The 27,294-nt window shown below is 40.2% G+C and overlaps 1 protein-coding gene across 9 annotated transcripts in view; it reads right to left on the bottom strand.

The window, feature by feature from the left end:
- The window catches only part of NSMCE2 (NSE2 (MMS21) homolog, SMC5-SMC6 complex SUMO ligase), a 274,568-nt gene that overhangs the window by 99,329 nt on the left and 147,945 nt on the right, over positions 1–27,294 (bottom strand). The window lies entirely within an intron of this gene.

The following is a 27,294-nucleotide window of genomic DNA, read 5'->3' as shown; positions in this document are numbered from 1 at the left end:
AAATGTTCAGATTACCTTTATTTATAAATAAAGTTTTTGTCCTGTGATATTCCCAAGGACACAGTAATTCTGAACATCTCTCCTTCTTCCTCTTTAACAGACACTGGAGTACAATTCGAAGGTCTAAGTTTCCTTGCCTCCGACTTCCTTTACTAAGCCTGAATTGCAAGGAAACCAAGTCTATTATTGCTCTTTTATCTTCTATTTCTAATCCCAAACTCCTAGTACTTTCTTTTGCTATTCATCCCCAACAGGTATACTGGATCTGAAATTCTCATGAAAGCCTGAACCTTATTCAGGAGTAAGGTCAACTATAAGGAAAATGATCAGTTGGAGACAGCATTCTATTCTCTCCAACTATATAGCAGGACAAATTGATAATACATTGTATAAAACAAAATCCTAACAGAAAAAGGTGATTTATGCCTTCATATAGTCTGATGCACTTCCCCCACCAGAAGGTGAATACAGACAGTGTTAATTGTGTTTGTTCTTGTTATGAACTATTTTCCTTATTCAAGAAACTTCACTAAAGAGTAAAGTCTGTAGGAATTCTGACTTTATAAGACATGCCACTGAATTCATAGTTGCTTTTCTAACCACTATTTCATTCTACAGTTTGATGGGGTTTAAAAAATAGACCTCAGCCTGACCAACATGGAGAAACCCCATCTCTACTAAAAATACAAAATTAGCCGGGCGTGGTGGCACATGCCTGTAATCCCAACTACTCGGGAGGCCGAGGCAGGAGAATCTCTTGAACCTGGGAGGCGGAGGTTGCGGTGAGCGGAGATTGCGCATTGCACTCCAGCCTGGGCAACAAGAGTGAAACTCCATCTCAAAAAAAAAAAAAAAAATTTGACCTGCCCCGCAAGCTCACACAGGGTTAGCTATACTCATGTGTTCTTTATTCGGGTCACAGGATTTTGTTCTAGGTAAGGCAACTATTTTGAAGTGTGCCCTTGAGAGACAATTCATCCAGAAATGCTTACAAATCAAATAACTTAAAGTAACAGAGGGTGCATGATACACATTTACAGGAAAAAAAAGTACAGAAAGGTCAAAAGGAACCATGAAAGTCATTCTCAAATAATGGGGCCTACAAGTCTGAGAAAATTTAAAAAACAACTAAGGATCAATAGATGTTCAGAGACAAAGAAAACTAGGCATTTTAAGTGGCTATGTGGTATGATGAGAAGAGCATATGATTTGGAGTCAAAAGTCTTGGTTCTAACGCAGGCTCTGCTTCTTACAAGTCATATAACCTACAGAATTAAATCTCTAAGGCAAGGCATGGACTAGGGTAAAGTAAGGCGGCCACCTGCCTGAGGGGCAAAATTTAAGAGGGGACAAAAACCAAAAAACTGAATAAAGATAGCAGCATTTTAACGCAATAATTTAAAAACCAAAGTTAATGCAAAAGACCAGGTGCCGTGGCTCACGCTTGTAATCCCAGCACTTTTGGAGGCCGACATGGGTATCACCTGAGGTCAGGAGTTCGAGACCAGCCTGACCAACACGGAGAACTCCTGTCTCTTCAAAAAACATAAAATCAGCCGGGCACAGTGGTGCACGCCTGTAACCCCAGCTACTTGGGAGGCTGAGGTAGGAAAATCGCTTGAACCTGGGAGGTGGAGGTTGCAGTGAGCCGAGATCTTGCTGTTGCACTCCAGCCTGGGCAACAAGAGTGAAACTCCGTTTCAAAAAGAAAAAGAAAAAAGTAATGATAATAATAACAACAAAGTTAACGCAAAAAATTCATGAAGTACAAAAAAAAATTAAATAAAGCCAGGACCCAACCTTGCAGCTGGCATAATTCACTTCACTTGCCTCTCCTTAATCCTGGCCCTGTTGAACTGTATATAAACTTTAATTTTTAAGATACTACATAAAATATTACTTGATTACTGAGTTTTTGGCATCCCCTTAAGTTTTGTGCCTGAGGTGAGGACTCTCACCCTAGTTTCAGCCTGCTCCTGGTTTGAGATTTCTCATTTGTATAGTACTAACAATAAAAACAAAACAAAAGCCACATTCCCAGGGTTGTTGTGAAGATTAAATGAGATATTTGCATGTGTCAAGGTACTAGAAGATGTAAGGCCATTTTTCAGTATTATTATTTTATAAAGAGTTGGAAGAGTTAATGAGGCTGCAAGATGGCATAAGAAAACTCCCAGAAAATGAGTCTGGCAAATTGTCCTACTTTTCTCTGCTACCCTGTGATAATTTTCTCTGGGTCTTTTAGCTCTTACACGGTTCTGAAGTAGCTTCAAGAACAGCCCACCCTGATCACCTGAGGTCAGGAGTTTGAGACCAGCCTGGCCAACATGGTGAAACACCCCATCTCTACTAAAAATACAAAAATTAGCCGGGCGTGGTGGTGTGCGCAGATGGTCCCAGGTACTCAGGAGGCCGAGGTAGGAGAATTGTTTCAACCCAGGAGGCAGAGATTGCAGTAAGCCGAGCTCGCACCATTGCATTCCAGCCTGGGCAACAGAGAGAGACTCCATTTCAAAAAAAGAAAAAAACAAGAACAGCCTGCCCTGTCCTGGGACAGGCGCTGCTGAGAGTGACAGGCATGAATGGGACTCCACAGAGGATATACATAAGGCATATGTTCTCCATCCTTTTGAGGGTTATAACCTTTTTAAAGGAATATGAATGAAGTACAAACTCAAAAATAAACAGAAACGCTAAGATTAAAAAAGAAATGTCAATGAAATTCACACTCATGACAGTCCACTTCGGGCTATGCCTCAGACTCCCTGGGAACAAGCACATCTACTGCTTTTAGGGCTTACTCTAGGGAGAGACTCCCTCATGGACCTGGATTACACTTGTCTCTATGTTCGTTGGAGAAAATTCAGAGGGCCAGTTATGTGCCAGACATGGGAAATCTGAAGATTCATAATGTATAGTCCTTGTCTTCAAGGAGCCATCTATCTGAGACATGAGAACAGTAGAAAAACTCTAAACAGGGGACTGCAGCTTTCATTCATTTAAAACATTTTCAGCGAGTACCAGGTGTTAGGAACTGTTCTAGGCAACGGGGAGACAGCAGTGAGTAAAACACAAAAATCTCTCTTTACACTCTAGAGCTGATATTTCAGAGGGATTCCTGAGTTAGTCCCAGATTAAATTTATTCTAGGTCATATCAGTCCTCTTCTTTTTTTTTGTTTTTTTTTTTTTGAGATGGAGTCTCGCTCTGTCACAGAGGCTGGTGTGCAGTGGCATGATCTCGGCTCACTGCAACCTCTGCCTCCCAGGTTCAAGCGATTGTCCTGCCTCAACCTCCAGAGTAGCTGGGATTATAGGCGCGTGCTACCATGCCCAGCTAATTTTTTGTATTTTAGTAGAGACAGGGTTTCACCATGTTGGCAACGCTGGTCTCAAACTCCTGACCTCAGGTGATCTGCCCGCCTTGGTCTCCCAAAGTATTGGGATTACAGGCATGAGCCACCACGCCCGGCCCTCTTACTTCTTTCTAGAGCATGAACATGGTAAACCTAGGATCCAGCAGTAAAATTAACATGAAGCTAGAAGTAACCTTCTAGTTTCTTCCTAAGAACATCTGTTCCATGAGCCAGTAGGTATAACTGAGTATTCCAACGTCTAAGACAGGACCCTTACAAACATTATAGAACCAAACTGACATACCTACATAGATCCCTGGGAAATGGCAATTAGGTAATGATTTATATTCAATCGCTTTGAATTTTCAAATCCAAGTCTAGGCTTCTTGAAGACAGATGCCATCTCCTACCTTATCTCTCTCTCTGCTCCCTTAATCTGAGCACTTAATCATTACTTGCTGATTTAATGCAATGTGTAAATTGAATAATATTTTCTAAGTGAGTTTCACTCACTATAGTTATCATTCCTGCAGCTACCTCATTATGAGGTCCCTGTCGCCTGCACAGGAAGTGGAGGAAATGGTAAGACTGACCAGCATAAACATATAGATCTAGATCTAGTTCAAGAGAACAATATAAAGATACTCATCTTCAACCTTTTTCGCGGAGGCACTGAAATGGTCAAAACCACTGCCACATTTACAAGAATACTACTTGCTTTATATAACACCTGGGACTTCCAAAGCTCTTTCAAAACCACCATTTCATTTGATTCTGACATCAAAGCTACGAAGTAAACAGAGTGAGCAATACCACTGCAGAGAGGAGGAAACTGACACAGAATGGGTCTCACTTAAAGCCACACAGCCTACCAGTGAGTTTTTAGAAAAAAAACTAGACTTCCAGTGTAATGCTTACACCATGACACCAGATTGTGGAGCTAAAAGCATTGAGCTCCAAATTTCAAAGTGCCTGGCACATAGTAAGCTCTGACTGTCTTGTTTATTCTTGCTACCCTAGTGTCTAGAACAATTTTTGGTGCATGAATGAATGAACGATAAATGGATGAATACTAATAAATGGATGAATGAATGAGTGGCAAACTAAAGGAAAGTTTGACTCATATACTTTCACAAAATTGTATACTATTTGTTTATTTATTTTTTGAGAGGGAGTCTCACTCTGTCTCCCAGGCTGGAATGCAGTGGCGCGATCTCGGCTCACTGCAAGCTCCGCCTCCCAGGTCCATGCCATTCTCCTGCCTCAGTCTCCCGAGTAGCTGGGACTATAGGCACCTGCCACCATGCCCGGCTAATTTTTTGTATTTTTAGTACAGACGGGGTTTCACCATGTTAGCCAGGATGGTCTCAATCTCCTGACCTTGTGATCCATCTGCCTCAGCCTCCCAAAGTGCTGGGATTACAGGTGTGAGCCATCGCACCCGGCCTATACAATTTTTATTTTATTATTTTATTTTATTTTATTATTTTATTTTATTTTATTTTATTTTGAGACAGAGTCTCACTCTGTCACCCAGGCTGGAGTGCAGTGGTGCAATCTCGATTCACTGCAACCTCCACCTCCTGGGTTCCAGTGATTTTCCTGTCTCAGCTTCCCGAGTAATTGAGATGACAGGTGTGTGCCACCACACCTGGCTAATTTTTCTATTTTTAGTAGAGATGGGGTTTTGCTGTGTTGGCGAGGACGGTCTTGAACTCCTGACCTCAGGTGATCTGACCAATGCTGGCCTCCCAAAGTGCTGGGATTACAGACGTGAGCCACTGTGCCTAGCCAATACAATTGATTTTTAAAAATGTTTTTCAAAAGCTTCTAAGCTGTTTTGTTTTTGTTTTTGTTTTTTTTACTTCTTTACATGATTAGCTTTTAACCAAAGTGGATATTTTCCCTGACCTATTTTCAAAGCTAATCTTTAAATCCCTTGGTTATGAAATCTTAAGGATTAAATATTTGTTCTGTAAAAATGTGTAATGGTTCAGGCAAGAAAAAATTCAAAGTGTAAGTATACTAATTAAATTTCCAGAATTCAAGTTACTAGAGTTTTATTAAAATGCCTGAAGTGTGCTGAATCTCCAATGAGAGAATTTAGTTCCCAATATTTCAAAAGTGACTGAAGTCATACCCCCAATTATCTGAGAATAGTAACCACAGAGCACAGAAGCCAAATGGAAAAAGTAGAAAGAGCAGATGCTTCAATAAATAATAAAGGCTTTCTGATATTGGATCTTGACTAAATTTGAATACCTAGCTGGAGTTTTCTGACAGAAAGCAAGAGCTTTAGCATTTCTAACCTTGCAAATTTGATCACTGTTCCATTCTTTCCCTAGATTAACAAGCAGGGGATTAGCTTGCATAAACTTGCTCCCATAGTATCCAGCATAATAGTGATTGTCAATAAGTGTTAAACAATAAACTTTGAACGATTCCACAAAAAATTACAGGTAAGTACATGCTTCTGTAATGACTATGGAGTACTTTGGTTGATTCGCAAAACAGTAATTTTCTCCCCCTTTTCACCGAAATGTAAATATCGAGGCTTCTTTTCTCAGAATGATTATATACTTTTCTCTGTCAGCTTCATCCAATACACTTATGTATGGCATAATATACCTATGTTTTGCCTTAAAATATCTGTGCCATAGGGTATATCTGAAATTAAGAAATTTGGCCAGGCATGATGGCTCATGCCTGTAATCCTAGCACTTTGAGAGGCTGAGGCAGGTGGATCACCTGAGGTCAGGAGTTAAAGATCAGCCTGGCCAACATAGTGAAACCTCACCTCTACTAAAAATACAAAATTAGCTGGGTGTGGTGGTGCACACCTGTAATCCCAGCTACTCGGGAGGCTAAGGCATGAGAATCACTTGAACCTGGGAGGTGGAGGTTGCAGTGAGCTGAGACCACATCACTGCACTCCAGCCTGGGTAACAGAGCAAGACTCCATCTCAAAAAAGAAAATAAATAAATAAATAAAATGAAATTAGGGAATTAATAGATTAAGAAGAGGGCCACCTAGATCCAAATTCTTTTTATTGAGGAAACTCAGGCCCCGAGAAGGAAAGTGAAAGGTTCAATGTCCACTAAGTGAGGGAGCCAGCAGGGAGGGCTAGAACCCAGATCTAGTGGGGAAAGCAACCACCACCACACACTAAAGTATAGAGATATAGCCCCAGTGAATCAAAATGAACTGCCCTACACTGTAATCATCCTTTAGCTAAAGTGCTGTCTTGGTGGAGAACTGCTATTCAGATGATTTCATCTTTAATTTTACCCTCCTGATTCCATTCTGAAAAACACATTTTTATACTGGGCTAACATTAGTGACTTAGCCTAAGGAACCAGATTCTTCCAGGTAGTCACATTCCGGGGCCACTCCCTTCCACTATTCTGACTCATCAGAGATATGTCCTCCCACATTTCTTGATTTGAAACCCAATCCCAAGAGTCGTGTAGTAGGGTGTGTTCCAGCTCTGGCTTCGACACTGACTGTGGCCACTAGAAAGTTACTGAACCTTTCTGGAACATTAAAAGATTTTTAAATAAAATATTTATCCCAGAATATCCAACCTGCAATATCTGCTTTCTTTTTGTTTCACCAGGCTGCTGCCTCAGTTGCTTCATCTATAAGAGAAGAGGTTGGATTACATGAGCCCAATGCAGTTTCCAGCTCCAAAACTGCAGTGTGGCATAGCTGAAAAGAGCTAGAAGTCAGAAGATCTGATTTCTATTTTTATTTCATCCATTTATTAGCAGTATGACCTTACCCTCTGAGATTCAGGCTTTCTGACCTATGAATGAGATAACATTAACTACCCTGTTTTAGAGTTGTTGAAACCAACATTTAATAAACATAAAGCCATATAAATATAAGCTATTGTTTATATTATGATTACTACTGTTAAATTTGTGCGTACTGCAATAACAAGAGTAGGCCACAGAGTAAGATGTTGCTGTTCCACAACTCTATGGGATAACTCAAGCAAGTACACTGCTGCAGTTGTCTCCAACTTTTGGTGCCAGGGGCCAGCTTCATGGAAGACAATTTGTCACAGACTGGGGTGTGGTGGGGGCGGGGGTAGGGAGGACACGACGATGGTTTCTGGATGAAACTGTTCCACCTTAGATCATCAGGCATTAGTTAGATTTTCATAAGGAGTGCACAACCAATGGGGCTCATGCTTCTACCAGAATCTAATGCCACCGCTGACCTGACAGAAGGTGGAGCTCAGGTGGTAATGCTCGCTTGTCGGCTGCTCACCTCCTGCTGTGCGGCCCAGTTCCTAACAGGCCACCGACTGGGGACTCCTGCTCTACTGCAAACTCTGGGGCTGGCAGCATTCACTCAGGAGCCCATCTCTGTCTGGCACAGGACTCTCACTTTCTCTTTACAAAGCTCTGTGAGCAGGCCAGGTACAGTGGCTCACACCTGTAATCCCAGCATGAAGTGGGCGGATCACCTGAGTCGGGAGTTCAAGACCAGCCTGACCAATATGGAGAAACCCCGTCTCTACTAAAAATACAAAATTAGCTGGGTGTGATAGCGCACGCCTGTAATCCCAGCTACTTGGGAGGCTGAGGCAGGAGAATCGCTTGAACCCAAGAGGCGGAGGTTGCAGTGAGCCGAGATCGTGCCATTGCACTACAGCCTGGGCAACAAGAGCAAAACTCTGTCTCAAAAACAGAAAACAAAGCTCTGTGAGCAGGCCAGAAACTGCTAAGGACCACTGGTCAGTTGTGTGACCACAATGTCTTGTACCAAGGAAATGTCAGGCAATAGCTTCCAACCAAGTCTTTCCTTCAACTAACCTCTGGCGACTAAATAAGAAGCAAATCACATTGCCACTCCCATAACCCCCCCACCTCTCTCCATTACCCTCATCATCTTACTCCTCTGTGTTTTCTTATCTGTGGCTTTTCTCATTCTTGAGTCCCTTCTAATCTTTCCTATTATTTTACTTTCTAGAACCCTCATGCCATTATGAAAAACAAAACAAGCCATCCTCCAGTTGTACACAGAATGCTCCATCTGTTGTCTTAAACAAAATTTTGCTTTTGTCCAGGCTGAGGTTGCTTTCCTATGGAGGCTTGCCCATTCTCCCTGACTCAGGGGAGCCAGGAAAGTGGGGTGGGGGGAGGGGGGGTGAATGGGATAGGGGTGGGGCATTCCCTTGAATAAAAGCCCTCAACTGTGCAGATTACTAGTATAAGACCATAATCTCCAAAGTCAACTGGACCTCTGGGTCACCTATCAATCCTTCTTGCCTCTTGTGAGCTAGCCCTTGTTTCCATTTTCTTAAAAGACTACTCTAAGACTCACCACTGTCTTTAACACAGCTATCAATCCCTGCTATACTCATTCCCTCAGTGAACAAACTTATCTCCTGTTTCACAGAAAAAAATTAAGTCCATCAGCTTTAATCTTCAATCTCCTGCCCTACTCTTATAAAACTATTTACATCTATACCCACACTTACTGTATCCCAAAAGACTGCCCTTGACTCTCTGCCCTTCTATCTCTGAATAGATGCTACTACATGAATCACATCTTCTTTTTCTTCTCTCTTCAATCTCCTCCCTTTAATGGCATGAGCTATTTGGGTCATAAAAGTATTTACGTATTTTCCATCTCTCCAAAACCACCACCACCACCCTCTCATGCTCCTGTGTTCTTCTCTAGCTACTCTTCATTGCCTTGGCTGTACCATTGGTGTCTATTTTCTTACTTTCCATGCACTTATCCATTGACATTTGGTTTCGTCTGGCCAGGCACGGTGGCTCACGCCTGTAATCCCAGGACTTTGGGAGGCCGAAGAGGGCGGATCATGAAGTCAGGAGATCGAGACCATCCTGGCTAACACAATGAAACCCCATCTCTACTAAAAATACAAAAAAATTCGACAGGCATGGTGGTGGGTGCCTGTAGTCCCAGCTACTCAGGAGGCTGAGGCAGGAGAATGGCGTGAACCCGGGAGGCGGAGCTTGCAGTGAGCCGAGATCGCGCCACTGCATTCCAGCCTGGGCGACACAGCAAGACTCCGTCTCAGAAAAAAAAAAAAAAAAAGAGAAATTTGGTTTTGTCCAGCTTGGCAAAAGTTACCAATGACCCCTCCTCAATCCTTATCTTACTGGACTGTTTACATTTGACACAGGAGATTACCCCCTTTTTCAACTCTCTGCCTTTGGTTTCTGAGGTGACTCCTCCTTCTTGGTTCTCCTGGAACTTCTTGGATCATTCTTTTCCCATCTCTTTTGTGGGCACATTTTCCTTTAAATGTCTTTTTTTTTTTTTTTCTTTTTTGAGATGGAGCCTTGCTCTGTCGCCTAGGTTGGAGTGCAGTGACACAATCTCAGCTCACTGCAACCTCTGCCTTCTGGGTTCAAGTGATTCTCCTGCCTCGGCCTCCCAAATAGCTGGGATTACAGGCACATGCCACCACGCCTGACTAATTTTTGTATTTTTAGTAGAGATGGGGCTTCACCATGTTGGCCAGGCTGGCCTCGAACTCCTGACCTCAAGTGATCTGCCCGCTTAGGCTTCCCAAAGCGCTGCAATTACAGGCCCGGACTCCTTTAACTAACTTCTACATGTCAGGGTGCTCCCAGAGTTTCACCTTCAGCCCTCTTTTTTTTTTTTTTTTGACACAGAGTCTTGCTTTGTCACCCAGGCTGGAGTGCAGTGGCACAATCTCGACTCACCGCAACCATTTCCCAGGTTCAAGCAATTCGCCTGCCTCAGCCTCCCCTAGTAGCTGGGACTACAGGCATGTGCCACCACGCCCAGCTGATTTTTTGTATTTTTTAATAGAGACAGGGTTTCACCATGTTAGCCAGGATGGTCCCGATCTCCTGACCTCATGATCCACCCACCTCGGCCTCCCAAAGTGCTGGGATTACAGGCGTGAGCCACCGCACCCAACAGCCCTCTTCTTTTTTAACTGAACATTCTTCCCCTGGGTGAGCTTGTCTATGCATAATTTCAGCTAGCAATTTTGTGACAATGGCTGCCAAATCTTTTCTTACAGCTTAAATCTCCTTTAACTTTTGACATGTATTTCCAACTGCCTCACTGACATCGCTACATGGATGCCAGAGACTTTACATATCCAGCACGTCAAAGCTGTACTCTCTAGCTTTGCCCCTGCATTATCCTCCTCCTTATATTCCCCCTCACTCCCTTCTGGTGGCACTGGCATCTAGCTTTCACCTAACTTAGAAATCTGAGGGTCCTCTTTCACTGTCTCTTTCCTCCCTATAATCAGTTAGTTTTTTTTTTTTTTTTTGAGACGGAGTCTCACTCTGTCCCCAAGCTGGAGTGCAGTGGTGCAATCTCAGCTCACTGCAACCTCCGCCTCCCAGGTTCAAGTGATTCTCTTGCCTCAGCCTCCTGAGTAGCTGGGACTACAGGTGCACGCCACCATGCCCAGCTAATTTTTGTATTTTTAGTAGAGACAGGGATTTCACCATGTTGGCCAGGATGGTCTTGATCTCTTGACCTTGTGATCCACCTGCCTCAGCCTCCCAAAGTGCTGGGATTACAGGCGTGAGCCACCACATCCGGCCAGTTAGTATTCTTTTTACCCTCTAAATACTTCTTTTTAAAACCACCTATTTCTTGACTCTAGTTTCTCTTCCCCATCCTCACCCTCGCAGTCTTAATTTAGGCCTCATTGTCCTTGCCTGAACTGCTGCAATGGCCATCTGACTGGTCTTCATGCTTCAGGATTCATATCCTGAAATCCACCTTCCCCACTGCTGATAGAAGGATTTGTCTAAAACACAAACCTGATCAGACAGCTCCAATCCAAAATGCAATACAACAATAATGAAAATAACAAGCTGTGTGTACACAATATGTCTTCACCTGGCAAACAAGGGCCTTCATGATTCAACCTTTGCCAATTATCTCTGGCTACATAATTAGTACTTCCTGTTCCAGCTTTAAGCTCCAGCAACACCTAAGTGCTCATAATTCCTTTTGCACACCATACTGTTTCCTTCCTCTCTGCCTGTGATCACACTGTTGTCCCCTCTGCCTAGAACACGCCACCCTTTTATTCCCCAACCTGGTTAACCTGAGATTCAGTTCAGTTGCCATCTCATTCATTGAGGAAGTCTTCCCTGATGATGAAGGAAGGATTAGGTGTCTCGACTCAGTGTTCCTGTGATACGTAGTACACATCACTGTTATTGTAATCTACATTGCTTCAAAATTGTTTATGTGTCTACCTCCTTGTTCCAGCAACAAATCATTCCTAAACTCTATGGCTTAACTCAACAGTCATTTATTTTGCTCACAAACTTGGAAAGGGCACAGTGGGGATGGATGACTGACGACTTGTCTCTGTTTCATGTAGCATTAACTGGGGCAGCTCTCCTGGAACTGGAGAATCCACCTCCAAGATGGCTCATTCATACAGCTGACAAGCTGGGACCGGCTATTGGTTCCTCTCTGCTTGGGTCTTTAGGCTTCATCACAGCATGGTAGCTGGGTTCCAAGAGTGAGCATACAAGGAGACAGGAAGTGGACGCTGCTAGGTTCTTAAGGTCTGGGCACAGAAACTGATACAATGCGTCACTTCCGCCATACTCTATTGGCAGGCAGTTACAGAGCCCAGATCCAAGTGGAAGGGGCAGAGTCCCACTTGCTAATGAGAAGAGTGTCAAATAATTTTGGGGGACATGTTGTAAAACAACTACATTCCTTTACGTGCCCATGAGCTCTTTCAGGACTCAGCTGGCATGGCATTTGTTTGCTGAATGAAAGGATTCATTCCCGGACCAAACTGCTTCCATAGAACATCACAGTCTCAGTCATTTGCACCAAGGAGGTTGATTCCAGACAACTCAGTCACATCAATTAGCAAGAGGATTAAGGCTCAAAGGAAATTAGGCTTAAAGTCTTATAGCATGTTAGAAATGGGAAGAATTTGCAAGCCAATCAAATTATAGTCCTTTATTAAAAAAAAAATCTGAGGTAAACAGATAAAAGAAAAAGCAAAGAACCCATGTGGGTCAGTTATATAAAAAATGGCAGTGATTCAGGATTTGCTATATATGGTGAAGTACATGCTATTTACTTGTTCAATTTCTTTCTTTTAGCAAGTTAAAGCTAATTAAACTTCAGAATCTGAATGAGCATGGTTAATTTTCTTTCTTGTAAAAGGGGACACTATTTACTTTTGTAAATTGGGTCCCATTTACAGCTACCATTGTGATTCAATTATTTGATGACGCACCATTTCTTGGTAAAATGTTTTGTGGCACACTAATGATTCAAATCCTATGCACTGACATGCATCCAGCCATTAAATAGAATATGAAAAATGCAAAAGACTTTTGTTTTTAGACATCTTCAAACACGACTGAAACACAGAGTGTTTCAATAGAGATATTAGAGTTTGAATTATTAAATGTAATATTGGAGTCAAAAGAGAATTCTTTGATACCAATGAAAATCAAATTACGAGCCTAATTTAAAAGGTAAATTTTGACTGAATAAAAAAAGGTAGTTTGCTGAATTAAGAGAGATGCTTAGTTACAGCCCTTAGAAACACACTTAGAAAAATATTTGTTATCTTCTAGGCCTTTTGAGAAGCATCCTGAACACTAGGATAATCTTATAGGAGAAGTCATGATGACTATGACGGCCAAAAAATTTTTTTTGGAGGGGGAATTGTCATTTAACTGCATATGTGGTAGCATTTTACCAAGACAAAGTAAAATTAACTTTCCCCCAAAGGAATAAACTTTTTCTTTTTCCTCCAAATTCTTCTTGCATGGTAGAACATTTAGGAAATGGAATAGTAATTATCTTTTAAATCAGGCTGCCTATACGACTTCATTTTAAGCTTTCTGGAAGAAAGGCACAATACTAATTTAGCAATTCCATATAAAGATAAGTCACATGAGATGCTGCCTTTACAATACAAACCAAGATGAAGATTTATAACATTATCTGTATTCTCAAACTAATGTTTATGCAGTTACTACTTTTCATCCAGTATAACATCTGAGAAACTACAAAATCTCCTGGAATGGATCACAGTTAAAGTGGAAAGTCAAAACAAAACAAAACAAACAAACATAAAAACAAAACTCCACCCGAAACTCTGCATCTAAGGTATATTGCAGGAATTCCCCAAACACCCATCCACAAAGACTGCATCTTTTTTGCTCAGGGCGAAAAGAAAGCCTGCCCCTAGGGGTTAAACATTATCAATCAGTACTTTGTTATGTATTCAGCATGGTCAAGGCTTTGAGCTGAGCACAAAAAAGGCTCAGAATCTACATACACCTGCTAATTCAAATTCTCTAGCAAATACCACAGTTTAATATCCTTCAAGAGAAGGGAACAGGTAGCTCCCTTAAGTGTATATAAACTTCCATATTTGCCTATTTCAGATATAGTCTAGCTTTACTTAAAGAGAAATGGCAGTACCCTGGGGTAGGATGGGAAGGGCACCAATTTCTTTCCAGTCGGAAATCATGAGAATGCCTATCATTGACTGAGAGCTTACCATTTGCCAGGCACAGTGCTAAGTACTTTACATGTACTATATCATTTAATCCTTACAACAATCTTAAGAAATAGAGACTTTTAATCTGTGTTCTATAGGTAAGAAAATTTAGGCTTAAGGGAGTAAAGAGTTTCACCCAAAGGACTCAGCTGGTAGGTGAGGACACTTTAAATAACCTTGGCTCTTTCCGGAGCTTGCGCTCTTAACTCCGGAACTACCCATCTAACAGGTAACCATTCATTTAATCGAATCTATGCACTGCTTAAATAGACTTACAAAAGTTAAACGTATGCTTTCATTCTAAAATAATTTAGAAATGGATAAGCATGATTGATTTTTAAACCATCAACTACCAGATTAAAATATTCCTTCAGTTATAAGATGTCCCATGTATGTACTACTAATTTGTGTACTGACAATTACAAGACCTCATTGATAAGACACATGCCAATTTTTGAGATAGTCAAATGCAAGAAAATATAAATCTTAATACTGATGAAACAGGGTTTTTTTTTTTTTTTTTTTTTTGAGACAGAGTCTCGCTCTGTCGCCCAGGCTGGAGTGCAGTGGCAGGATCTCGGCTCACTGCGAGCTCCGCCTCCTGGGTTCACGCCATTCTCCTGTCTCGCCTCCCGAGTAGCTGGGACTACAGGCACCCACCACCACATCCAGCTAATTTTTGTATTTTTAGTAGAGACAGGGTTTCACCATGTTAGCCAGGTTGGTCTCAATCTCCTTACCTTGTGATCTGCCCCCCTTGGCCTCTCAAAGTGCTGGGATTATAGGCGTGAGCCACTGTGCCCGGCCGGTAGGGGTGTGTTATTTTACACATTTGCTTCTCTTCTTTCTATCTGTCATCCCTTTCCAGTCTCATACATTAGCTTCTCTTTACTAGTCTCTTAAAAGTTCGTGTTCCCAGAATTGGTGCTATCCTCTTTTTGCTGACTACACTCTCCTGGGCAATCTCAGCTAGGATTACAAGGATTCAACCATCTCCAGATGACATCTGTAAGTACATTTTCAGCTGATTCTTTCCTCAGACTCCAGACCATATTTCAATGGTTTATCACCAAAGTGATATTGTGTAAATCTCTTAGATTCAGCATGTTAAAAAGTCTAACCCTAAGGCTGTTTCCCCTTCTGAGGTCCAGGTCTTATGGTGGCAGTATAATGCAGTATACTGTAGGGAAAAAAGATGTTAGATTACAGGTCTAGGTTCAAATCCCAGCTCTGACATTTAGCTCCTGTAAGACCTTGAGCAAATGATTTAACTTTGCTTTAAAAGGCTGCTTCTTTATTTAAAAAGTGGAGTTAATGAAGATAGCTTGCAGAAGGTGGTAAAGATGAAGTCAGCTAATTATGAAAATAACTATTCCGTTGTCTAAGACATAACGGGCATCCAATAAGTGGTTGCTATTTTTGCTATTATTGAGATCTTCTGCCCAGGAATATATGCTGGAAACTTGGAAAAGTCAACGTCAGGTTTTGAAAAAAATCTATTTTCTAGCTCTCACTCAAACTCCATGTCTACCCATATTCACTGAGTCTACTTGAAAAACTATTCCTTCTGTTGTATGTAAACTCTAAGTTTCCTCTTCTACATTAATATTTAATCATATTCAAGTCTCTCCCATTTAAAAATCACTGTCTTCCCATTAAGACCCGTGATATAATTTTCCATTGTTTCAAAGGTCTCTCAAAAATTTAAGTTTTCTTTTTGAAAATACTTTTTTTTCCAGTTCATTTGTGGGCATTTTCTGTATTATGTCATTATTGAGAATGGAATTTTTGTTTGCTTATTTATTCTGTTCGCTGCGTCTCCCTGAAACTTTCTAATAGGTATGGGTAGTATATAAGAAAGCTATTGACATTTATCTGCTTTGTCCTATAGCTGACTATATTATTCCCTTATTAAACTTTTAAATAATGGAACCACTATGCTTTTACTAGAGAAATTTTAAACACACACATAAAAATTCAGATCATTTGCAGTCCTACCATCAAAGACAACTACTTTTAACAGCTGCATATATAATTTTTCTGCACGGCATATCATAAATTAAAATATATTTTATAAAAATAGGATCATATTGTGCATGTTGTTTTACTGTCACCTAGTAAAGATTTAGTGAATGTAGGTTAATACTAATGTTATAATCAACATTATTATCAACTGTCAACATAAATCTTCCTGCGTAAAGATCAGGATTCAGACTGATTTAAAACATAAAAACTAAGAAATGGGCTGGGTGTGGTGGCTCACACTTGTTATCCCAGCTACTTGGGAGGCTGAGGTTGGAGGATCTCTTGAGCTGGGGAGGGTGAGGCTGCAGTAAGCTATGCTGGCACCACTGCACTCCAGCTTGAGTGAAAGAACAAGACTCCATCTCTTAAAAAACAAAACAAAACAAAACAAATCCGAAGAAATGTCTGCAAGAGACATATGACCAAATAAATAAGAATTGGATGAAATTATAGCTATAAAAATTTAAGACAAATCTGAATTCATGAGAATATAAGTGAAACAAGTAAAAGCAGGGTGTTTTTAGTTAATAAATGTTTACTTACAGTAAGGAAACAGTAGCTATTTAATGCTACGAACATTTCCACAGCAATATATCAATAGAGGTAGTCTAACCTTAATAGGCTATAACACATCTTTTTTGGATTAATTAAAGTAAGAGGGCTAGAAAAATCTGGGTGGATGAAAGGATGCTTTTTTTAAAAAAGAAAAACATTATAACTATCTTTACGTTTCCATACCAAAAATAATACATATAAAATAGTGTTGCTGGGCGTGGTGGCTTTGGGAAGCCAAGGCAGGCGGATCACCCAAGGTCAGGAGTTCTAGAACAGCCTGGCCAACATGGTGAAACCCCATCTCTACTAAAAATACAAAAATTAGCCAGGCATGGTGGTGCATGACTGTAGTACCAGCTACTTGGGAGGCTGAGGCAGGAGAATCGCTTGAACCCAGGAGACGGAGGTTGCAGTAAGCCGAGATTGCGCCATTGCACTCCAGCCTGGGCAGCAAGAGCGAAACTCCGTCTCAAAAATAAATAAATGAATAAGTAAACAAATAAATAATAAAATACTGTTTCCCAGTGTTTTTTCCTTTTTTATTTTTAATTCCTCCCAATGGCAGCTGGTAATTTCTGAATGTTTTCAAAAGTTCACACCACCTTAAAGAAACTTAAAAATCTCAGGTCTGCCTTTAATGTTTGAAATAATAATAATAATGATCATTATCATCCCAAACCTAAAACAATGTCAGGTTTTGGAAAAAAAATATTTTTGCTTAGAAACTTTGATCATGTGATGCCCACATAAGCACTGAGTATTCTTGCTTGAAGGAATCTTGTGTCCTTCAATCAAACTGGGTGTGGGAAAGAGAACTCAAAGTGGGCCAGGATGATTGCACTGCTTTCCTTTTACAGTCACAAATGGAGAAAAACCAGCTCTAAAAATGTATGTTGGTGAAGTGAGTAGGTGGCATTCAAAGTCCACTCATTTGTTTTGGAGTAAATAGAGGAATGTTTTGCCCAAAATTTTTTCAAAGTGATTTTCTGGAAGTTATTTTGTCAGCTGAATGAAACTTGAGTCCCGAACACTCCCCATGAACATCTTTCTGACAAAGACTGCATGTAGGTGAGAAAGGGATTCTTAAAAGCTCCAAATGGACTGTCAGCTGTGATGTGGGGATGCTATCATCCAAACTTACTCTTGAAGCAGATTAAGTGAAATTTCTCCCCTCTGAATTCTTCTTAAGGAACCTGTTTTTTGAGATCTTTAAAATTCAGAACCATGTTCAAAACAGTATAATAAAGTGGACTCTGGTACAAGATTGAATTTCACTCATGGCTCTGCCTATTTTTTTTTTTTTTTTTTTTTTTTTTTTTGAGACAGAGTCTTGCTCCGTCACCCAGGCTGGAGTACAGTGGCATGATCTTGGCTCACTGCAACCTCTGCCTCCCTGGTTCAAAAGATTCTTGTTCCTCAGCTTCCCTAGTAGCTGGGATTAAAGGCATGTGCCACCACACTCGGCTAATTTTTTGTATTTTTAGTAGAGACAAGGTTTTACCATGTTGGCCAGGCTGGTCTTGAACACCTGACCGCAAGTAATCCGCCTGTCTCAGCCTCCTAAAGTGCTGAGATTACAGGCATGAGCCACCGTGCCTGGCTGCTGGTTCTGCCAATTATTACATTATACCTGAGTGCCCTAGGGCAAGCTACTATGATCCTCTGTGTCTCCATATCCTTCCCTGTAAAACCCTATCTGCATACTTCCAATGACTGTCTTCAGTACTACATGAGGTAATACATAGAATACACTTGAAAAATGTTAGTGAGTCTCATTAGTATAGCTGGACTTTCTCTGAAAAAACTTAATGTATCAAGGAATTATGTTGACTTTTTTTTTTTGAGATGGAGTCTTGCTCTGTCGCCCAGGCTGGAGTGCAGTGGTGTGATCTCAGCTCACTGCAACCTCCGCCTCCCTGGTTCAGGTAATTCTCCTGCCTCAGCCTCCCAAGTAGCTGGGACTACAGGCATGCACCACCATGCCCAGCTAATTTTTGTATTTTTAGTAGAGATGGGGTTTTACTATGTTGGCCAGGCTGATCTTGAACTGACCTCAAGTGATCTGCCTGCCTTAGCCTGATGATATTAATTTTGCCCCTTGCAGTTTCAGTTCTTTGTATGCAAAATCTTCAAATATAATACATCTTGCAACCATGTTATGCTTTGCTGAATGCTTGCAAGTTTGAAGCAATTGCTTTTGTCTTTATTGTCTCAGAAGTAAGGCAATATTATCCTTCAGCTCATAAATCTTCCCAAGCATGCTTCCTTCTGACATGACTGAAAAGGTCAAACAGAACATAAGGTAATATAAATACCCCGGACTGTTTCTTTTCACACTTTAGTTTCGATTTTTAATCTTAAAATCTTCAATTCATTTGTAACATATTTAAATCTAAAGTATAAATTTTAGATTTAACATATAGTTATTAAGACATTAATCAATGGTTTCAAAATTTTTATTGAATGAGCCAACTTTTCTCTACAGATTTGAAAATCTAACATACACCAAAATCTTCCATGCACTTATTATAATAGTTGTCTGTTTACTGTCATTCTCCCATTGGAACTTAAGTTTCACAAGGAAAGTGGTCACTTTAGTTCACCGCTTGTTCACTAGCACTCTATTACTCTAGAGTAATATTACAACTTGTCTTAGCAATAATGACTGAAAATGGCTTTCCTCTTGATCTCTTAATGTGGTTACCATTTTATGGATTTTTCTAATGATGAACAAATGCTACATTAGTGAGACAAATCTTTTTTTTTGAGACAGAATTTTGCTCTTGTTGTCCAGTGGGAGTACAATGATGCAATCTCGGCTCACTGCAACCTCTGCCTCCTGGGTTCAAGCAATTCTCCTGCCTCAGCCTCCCGAGTAGCTGGGATTACAGGTGCCTGCCACCATACCCAGCTAATTTTTATATTTTCAGTGGAGATGGGGTTTCACCGTGTTGGCCAGGCTGGTCTCGAACTGCTGACCTCAGGTAATCCACCGGCCTTGGGCTCCCCAAGTGCTGGGATTACAGGCGTGAGCCAAATCTTAACTGGTCACATTTAGGAATCTTTCAATATTCTGCCAGATTTTACTAATATTTGCTATTTGACTTAAGATTTCCTATATGTGGTTTTAGTGGAAGTGTTCTTAACTTTTTTTTTTTGGAGACAATGTCTCACTCTGTCACCTATGCTCAAGTGCAGTGGCATGAACACGGCTCACTGCAGCCTTGACCTCCTGGGCTCAGGTAATCTTCCCACCTTAGCCTCCTGAGTAGCTGGGACTAAGGTACACGATACTACTCCCAGCTAATTTTTTTTTTGTTATTTTTTGGAGACAGGGTTTTGCCATGTTGCCCAGGCTGGTCTCTAACTCCTGGGCTCAAGCAATCCTGCCCCACTCAGCCTCCCAAAGTGCTAGAATTAGAGGTGTGAGTCACCATGCCAGGCCTCCTAATATTTTAAGAAAAAAAATACAGAATTTAATCATAGTAAAGCAACGTGACTATAGTTAACAATATTATATAGTATACTTGAGATTGGTTTGAAATACTTAAGAATGCTGATCTTAAGTATTTTAACCACACAAGAGAAAGAGAAAAAAAAGAAAATGGTAATTATGCGGTGTCAGATATGTTAATTACCTTGATTGTGGTGACTATTTCATAATTTATATCTATATCGAAACATCAAGTTGTAGACTTGCACATAATGTTTTTATTTTTCAATCATACCTCAATAAAGATGAGGAAAAAAATAATTTGGTCATAGATACCCTAGCTTCATAAAATAAAATGCAAAGTTTCACAAGACATTTCCATGCTTTGAAATAGATTAGATAACATAGGACATTTGTGTTCCTTCAAAGTTTGACAGTATTGAGTGATAAATATGTCTGGAATTTGCATTTTGGGGGAGGGAGGAGTCTTTCTTTAAATTCAGTTTTTGTCAATGTCATTTATAGTTGTTAGCCATTTGAGGCTCATTTTGGTCATTTAAGAAACATTTTTGGGGCCAGGCGTGGTGGCTCACACCTGTAATCCTAGCACTTTGGGAGGAGGAGGCAGATGGATCACAAGGTCAGGAGATCGAGACCAGCCGGACCAACATGGTGAAACCCCGTCTCTACTAAAAATACAAAAATTAGTCGGGCATGGTGACGCATGCCTGTAATCCCAGCTACTCAGGAGGCTGAGGCAGGAGAATCGCTTGAACCTGGGAGGTGTAGGTTGCAGTGAGCCAAGATTGTGACACTGCACTCCAGCCTGGGTGATAGACTGAGTGAGACTCTGTCTCAAAAAAAAAAAAAAAAAGGAAAAGAAAAAAGAAAAGATTCATTTTGCAGATTGAATTGTCACAGAGTTAAAACTGAATTGTCACAGAGTTAAAAAGTATTACTTTTCAAATATGTTTTTTAAAAATTCCCAACACGTCTATAGTTATATACCTCTTTTTATTCCTAATTTCATATTTTCTTTGAGATGGAGTCTTGCTCTGTTGCCCAGGCTGGAGTGCAGTGCCGCAATCTCGGCTCACTGCAACCTCTGCCTCCTGGGTTCAAGCCATTCTCCTGCCTCAGCCTCCCGAGTAGCTGGGATTACAGGTGCCTCACCACACCTAGCTAGTTGTTGTATTTTTAGTAGAGATGGGGTTTCACCATGTTGGCCAGGCTGATTCCTGACCTCTGGTGATCCACTGCCTGGGCCTCCCAAAGCTCTGGGATTACATGCGTGAGCCACAGGGCTGGCCTTCATATTTTCTTTTGATCTTAATTTTGTTTCAATTTTCAGTAATCCAGCTCTTAGATTTATCATTTTATTGTTTTTCTGCTTTTCTAATTCATTAATTGCTGCTATTGTCATTATTGTTTCATTTTTCTATCCTTAGTATTTTTTTTAGATTTTTCCTTGCATTGCTGTGTAACTCACTTATGTTTATGCTATCGAGCTTAATAAGGCAACAATTTTCCTCTAATTTTGATAAACCCTCTTCCCACCTACACATTTTGATAAGTTATGTATGTTCTTGCCATTAACTTGTGAATCATTTTTAACTATAGTTTTGCCGTAGCCTTTGACTTGTGTTATAGATAAGTTTCTTTTTTAAATTTCAAATTATTATTTCAGTTAATATTTGATGTAAATGTGTATTTGTCAGCATTACGGTGAGAGAATGTGGCAAGTCCAATTTCAATGCTTACCTTTATTTATTTATTTATTGAGACAGAGTCTCACTCTGTCACCCAGGCTGGAGTGCAGTGGTGCAATATCTGCTCACTGCAACCTCTGCCTCCCAGGTTCAAGTGATTCTCCTGCCTCATCCTCCCCAGTAGCTGGGCTTACAGGTGTCCACCACCACGCCGGGCTAATTTTTTGTATTTTTAGTAGAGATAGGGTTTCACCATGTTGGTCAGGCTGGTCTTGAACTCCTGACCTCAGGTGATCTGCTGCCTTGGCCTCCTGAAGTGTTGGGATTACAGGTGTGAGCCACAGCGCTTGGCCAATTTCAATGTTTAAAATCCCTTAAAATTCACTTTGTGGCCAGTATAAATCTTATAAATATTTAATTGATCTTGTAAATTACTTTCTGTAGCATACAAAGTACAGTGTGTAGTTATTAGTTTAAGCTTTGAGCAGTCACTCCTCTATATCTTTTTTTGTGTGCGAATGTTCATTTACTCTGAAAAAAAAGTCCAAATTGCAGCAGCAGTTGTGTTTCTTCCAATCCTTGTACTTCTAAATGTGTTCTGATAGGATGAAAGTTTTATGAGGATTGCTTTGCCAGTGTTTACTGAATTTTTAACAGCAAAAAATAATAAAGTTGCACAGTATAATACTTTTGCCTCTAATTCAACAGTAGCACCCCAAATTTTTTAGTTTGTTGTCTGGTATGTGTTTTCAACCTCTCCATTATGATATTTTTAAAGATGTACGTTTGGATCATATAGTGGTTGAATTTTTTTTAAAAGCCAATTCGAATCCTTGTCTTTTAACAACATAGGGTAGTCACTGCATGGTAATAAATGTTTGGTTTTAATTTAAAGCTACATTTTGTTTTTTTATGCTTCCAGAATGGTTTCTTTCCCCCTCCCTTAGCCATATAGGTTAAGAAGTTCCCTCTCCCCTTAGCCATATTGATTAAGTTTTTTCCCCTCCTCTCTTTAATGAACAGAATGAGTAACTTAGGAAATTATTCATCCTATTTTTACTCTGCTACTGCTCAACTTTGAACTTTCTTTATCCTTTATTTTTTTATCAATGCTAATTATAAAACAGCCATTTTTTACTCTCCTTGGACTCTTTTGTCTTCCTCCTGCCTAATTGTTGAGAAACATTCTATAATTGTAGATCCCTGCTATTAGTCTGTTACATTATTCTTTTTTGAGGAATCATTTATGATTAGCTTTATGGCACACCACTCTGTTAACAACTGCTAGTCACAATTAATTCTATGCTACTTAAAAAAAAAACTCTTACAATATCTTCCCTTTCTTGAGTTCTTTATTCTGACTAATTACTTGTGTGGCTCCAGAATGTCTTTATAAATTTTGCTTTTCGGGGGATTTATACAGAAGTGGGATATGTTGTGAGTCTTTCAGTGTCAAAGATGATCTTGCTGTTGCTCTTTGAAGAAAAGATGCCTCAGCAAGCTGTAAAATTTGAGCCTTTTCCCCTCTAATGCCTAAGGTGATGGATGCTCCATTATTTTTAGCATGCGGGACTATTAGGTAATTGGATACAAAGTAATTCTCTTTCTTTTGAGATAACCATCTCCTCCCTCACTCCACCTTACCTGACTCTCACACATCTGGATGCTTATAGTTCTTTATAGTTCTTATAATTCCTTAAAATATAATAATTTTGTTAGAATATGTTTAAGAGTGAATCATTACTTTCTATTTAATAACATTGAGATATGATTCTTGATTTTATCAACACAATCACTCCTCAATTTTCAATGACAATACACATTAGAAATTTAGAGTTTTTTTTTTTTTAATTATTATTTTTGCAAGGTTGCTTCAAAGGAGCCCATTTGCTATGGTTGCTCACAATCTTCTCCTTTTGGAACAGATCCTTTTGGATCTTCCTTTTGGAACATCTTTCAGCTTAAGGCCCTTTAAAATCAAATCCAAATTTCTCGATATGACACATAAGTCTGTAACTCTCTTGACTTTAAACATAGCACTACTTCTTCAGAGAACAATCCTGTCACTGTAAAAATTTCCTGATGCCCTAAAGCTGACTTAAATACTCATCTGACATGCTCTCTTAAGTATATGTACTTCCACTATTATTGAATGTATTCTCTATTACAATTGTATATTTGATTGCCTGTCTCCCCTCAACTGCATTATACATTTTCAGGGGTGAGCCAATGTCTTTTTCACTCTATCTCAGTTCCCTGCATAGTTTCTGGCACAGACATTTCCATGTCTGGTGATTTTTTTCCACATTGCTTACCCAGATAGAGTCTACATGTAACCAATATTGAGAATTGTGAGTGTTCTATCAAAAATGTTGTGGGTTTTTGATAAAAACTTTTAGGTTCCAGCAAAAGAAAAAAAAGTGACTGCAGCTTAAAGATGACTCTCCTCTCCTTGTCTATCACTGTGACCCACAGGCAGCTAGCACTGTCTCTTCTGCAGTTAGCCTGACTTTGCCGAGAGTAAACCAGGTGAGAGTTCTGAGCCATCGCATGGGTATGCGTTTGTGCTGTGAGTGGGGGACTCTGTTCTCTAGTACCTATGCAATTACCAGAGGCTCCAGACATTTCAAAATATGTCCGCTCTCCTCTTCCACAACTACTCTGTAGTTCACCCAGGTCTCTAGCTCCTGCTGTTGTAAGCTGAAGGGTATTTGTGAGCACTGGTCAGAGGGCCCTCTGTTTACCTTCCAGGCAGGGTCCTCCTTAGCATGGGATGAACCATAAGCTAACAGTTCTTGCTGGAACCAAGTTTTGTTAAGCTAGGCATTTGCATGGCACCTTTTCTTGGTGGTCTGCAGTGATAAAGACTTTTTCCTACTAATTTCATTTGGACACTTTAGAGGTGATACAACTGGAGTGGGATGGTGGAGGTGGTGGTGAACATGTGGTGTCTCATATGTAAGCTCAGGTCAACACCTTGAACCAGGAGCCCATCCAATATGCCCTTCAGCTGTCTGTTGCTGCCATATTGCTTTTCTTCCCTTTGATTCTACGGGCTCCATCTTGGAAAATATGTTAGATTCTTTATACTCTGCTGGTTTCCCCATCAGCTTCCTCTTTTCTCTCCATGGGTTTGCCAGGTTCAATCCTCAGCCATCCTTTCCTCTCTTTCTACATATATTTCCTGGGTAATATCTACTTCCTGGCTTCAACTATCACCTGTAACAGTGGTTCTCAAACTCCCCCCCCAGATATTGTTTACATAGAGATACACTTCCATTAGACACAGTGATTCTCAATCACATGGACATCTTGAAATCTCAAAAGGGGCATTAAAGAAGCAGTTCTCACATCTGGGGATCTTTGGTCTGAGACACCTGTCTGTTCCATTTCTGGTAAATGGCATCATCACCCACTGAAATTGTCCACTCTAAAAGCCCTGAAGTCAACACCACTAGACTTGAGGACAGACAGGGTGTCTCTCTTGTTCCCCACCATATCTAACAGAATGCCTAACACATAGCAGCTCAACAATATTTGTGGAAGGAATAAATTCAATTACTAAATTCTGTGATTTCCAATTCTTATATTTTCAACTCATTCACTTCTTTTCAACTTACACTATGAGTACTTTTGTTAAAATCACCACTACTGTTTACCTGGCTTACTATGGGCCCAACCTCTGACTCTGCTTCCTCCAACCCACCTCCATGCTACAGTTATCTTTTTCATTTACAGATCAATTCTTATTAACCTTCAATGTAAGGTCCTTTAAAATCAAATCCAAATTTCTCAATATGACACATAAATCTGTAACTCTCTTAACTTTAAACGTAGCATTCCTTCTTCTCCAGAAAACAAACGACCCAGATATAACTGTAAGGAGAATTTCTTGATGCCCTAAGGTTGACTTAAATACTCACCTGACATGCTCTTTTAAGTATATGTACTTCCACTATTATTGAATGTATTCTGTATTATAATTGTATATTTGATTGCCTATCTCCCCTCAACTGCATTATACATTTTCATGGGTGAGCCAATGTCTTTTTCACTCTATTTCAGTGCCCTGCACATTTTCTGGCACATAGTAAGCATTCCATGAGTATCTGATGAATAAATGTATTTCCAAATTCAGGTTCAGTATCCTTAATCTGAAAATACAAAATCCGAAATGCCATAAAATTCAAAGCTTTTTGAGGACTGACCTCGTGCTCAAAGGAAATGCTCATTGGAGCATTTTGGACTTCAGATTTTCAGATTAGGGATATTCAACCCGTAAGAATAGTGCCAATATTCCAAAATTCAAAAAAGTCTGAAATCCAAAACACTTCTGGTCCCAGGTATTTTGGATAAGGGATACTTAACCTGTACCACCAGTGACCATGGAAGCTGCTAATTTTGAAACTACAAAATGGGAAAGGGATCTGAACCCAGCTGGGATCCATAAATAGGTACCAGGGGTGCATGAATACCATGCAGTCGTTCCTAACATTTTGTGTTTATATACCTTTTTTTTGAGGATGATTTTCAGGCTGTCAAAAACCAATAATTCTACAAATTTAAGAAATATTACTGTTGGTGTTTATTTGATTAGACAGGAATATGCTAAGTGCACTACAAACTAACAAAAAAAAATAACCATTACACACAAGACACAGACACACATGCAGGGATTTACTTAATGCTATCAAGCCTTATGGTAAAATTGCCCAAAAGGGACAAAAATAAGAAGAGTTAAAGGGCTGCAGGAAGATTGAAGAACAGGTGATGCAGAAAAAGAATTCAGAAAGGCAGAATAGAAGGAGAAAAGTTACCTCTGCTTACTCAGCCATTTATACAAGGTCCCTGTGCTGCCAGTATGTGAAAGATTGGCTTCATTATAAAGTATGTCAGTGTCTGAAGACAGTAATGTAATTCTGAAAGCTGCAAGCCAGGCGTGGTGGCTCAAGCCTGGAATCCCAACACTTTGGGAGGCCAAGGCGGGCTGATCACGAGGTCAGGAGTTCAAGACCAGCCTGGCCAATATGGTGAAACCCCATCTCTACTAAAAACACAAAAATTAGCCAGACGTGGAGGCTCGTGCCTGTAGTCCCAGCTACTCGGGAGGCTGAGGCAGAAGAATGGCTTGAACCCGGGAGGAGGAGGTTGAAGTGAGCCAAGATCTGCTACTGCACTCCAGCCTGGGAGACAGAGCAAGACTCCGTCTCAAAAAAAAAAAAGAAAAAGAAAAACTGCACACTTCGGCTTGCCCTAATGCTGCCCAACTTCAGGAGAATTCTGTTCTATAATCTAGTTGTCTTTTCAGTTCAGTCCAGTGAATCTCTGTTTAGACCCTGACCCTCAACAGTAGGAAAGAGAAAACAAAGGCTGACAGTGGCCTCGGCAATGAGCAAGAAGGGGCAGGGATCAGAGTGGGCGACACACTTACTTACTTCTCAGGTGACCATCTTTCTCTGACTAACTCTACTCTTTTGTCTTTATTTACAGCACAGGTTATATACTTTTCTATTAGCAGGAATCTTGATACTATCTCATGCACTTTGGTAAAATGTATGTAAGTTCTGAAAAATCCAGGTAGTTTTGCAAATTCTGGGTATATTTTTACAAATGTTATGTTCAGCCTCTAATTAATTATTTATTGAAGGAAGTGAGTATGATTTTTCTTTTTAAATTTGTAATA

Source organism: Gorilla gorilla, chromosome 7 (assembly GCF_029281585.2).
Source record: "Gorilla gorilla gorilla isolate KB3781 chromosome 7, NHGRI_mGorGor1-v2.1_pri, whole genome shotgun sequence".
In the NCBI taxonomy this organism is placed as follows: domain Eukaryota; kingdom Metazoa; phylum Chordata; class Mammalia; order Primates; family Hominidae; genus Gorilla; species Gorilla gorilla.
This window is presented reverse-complemented; position numbering and strand designations above follow the sequence as displayed.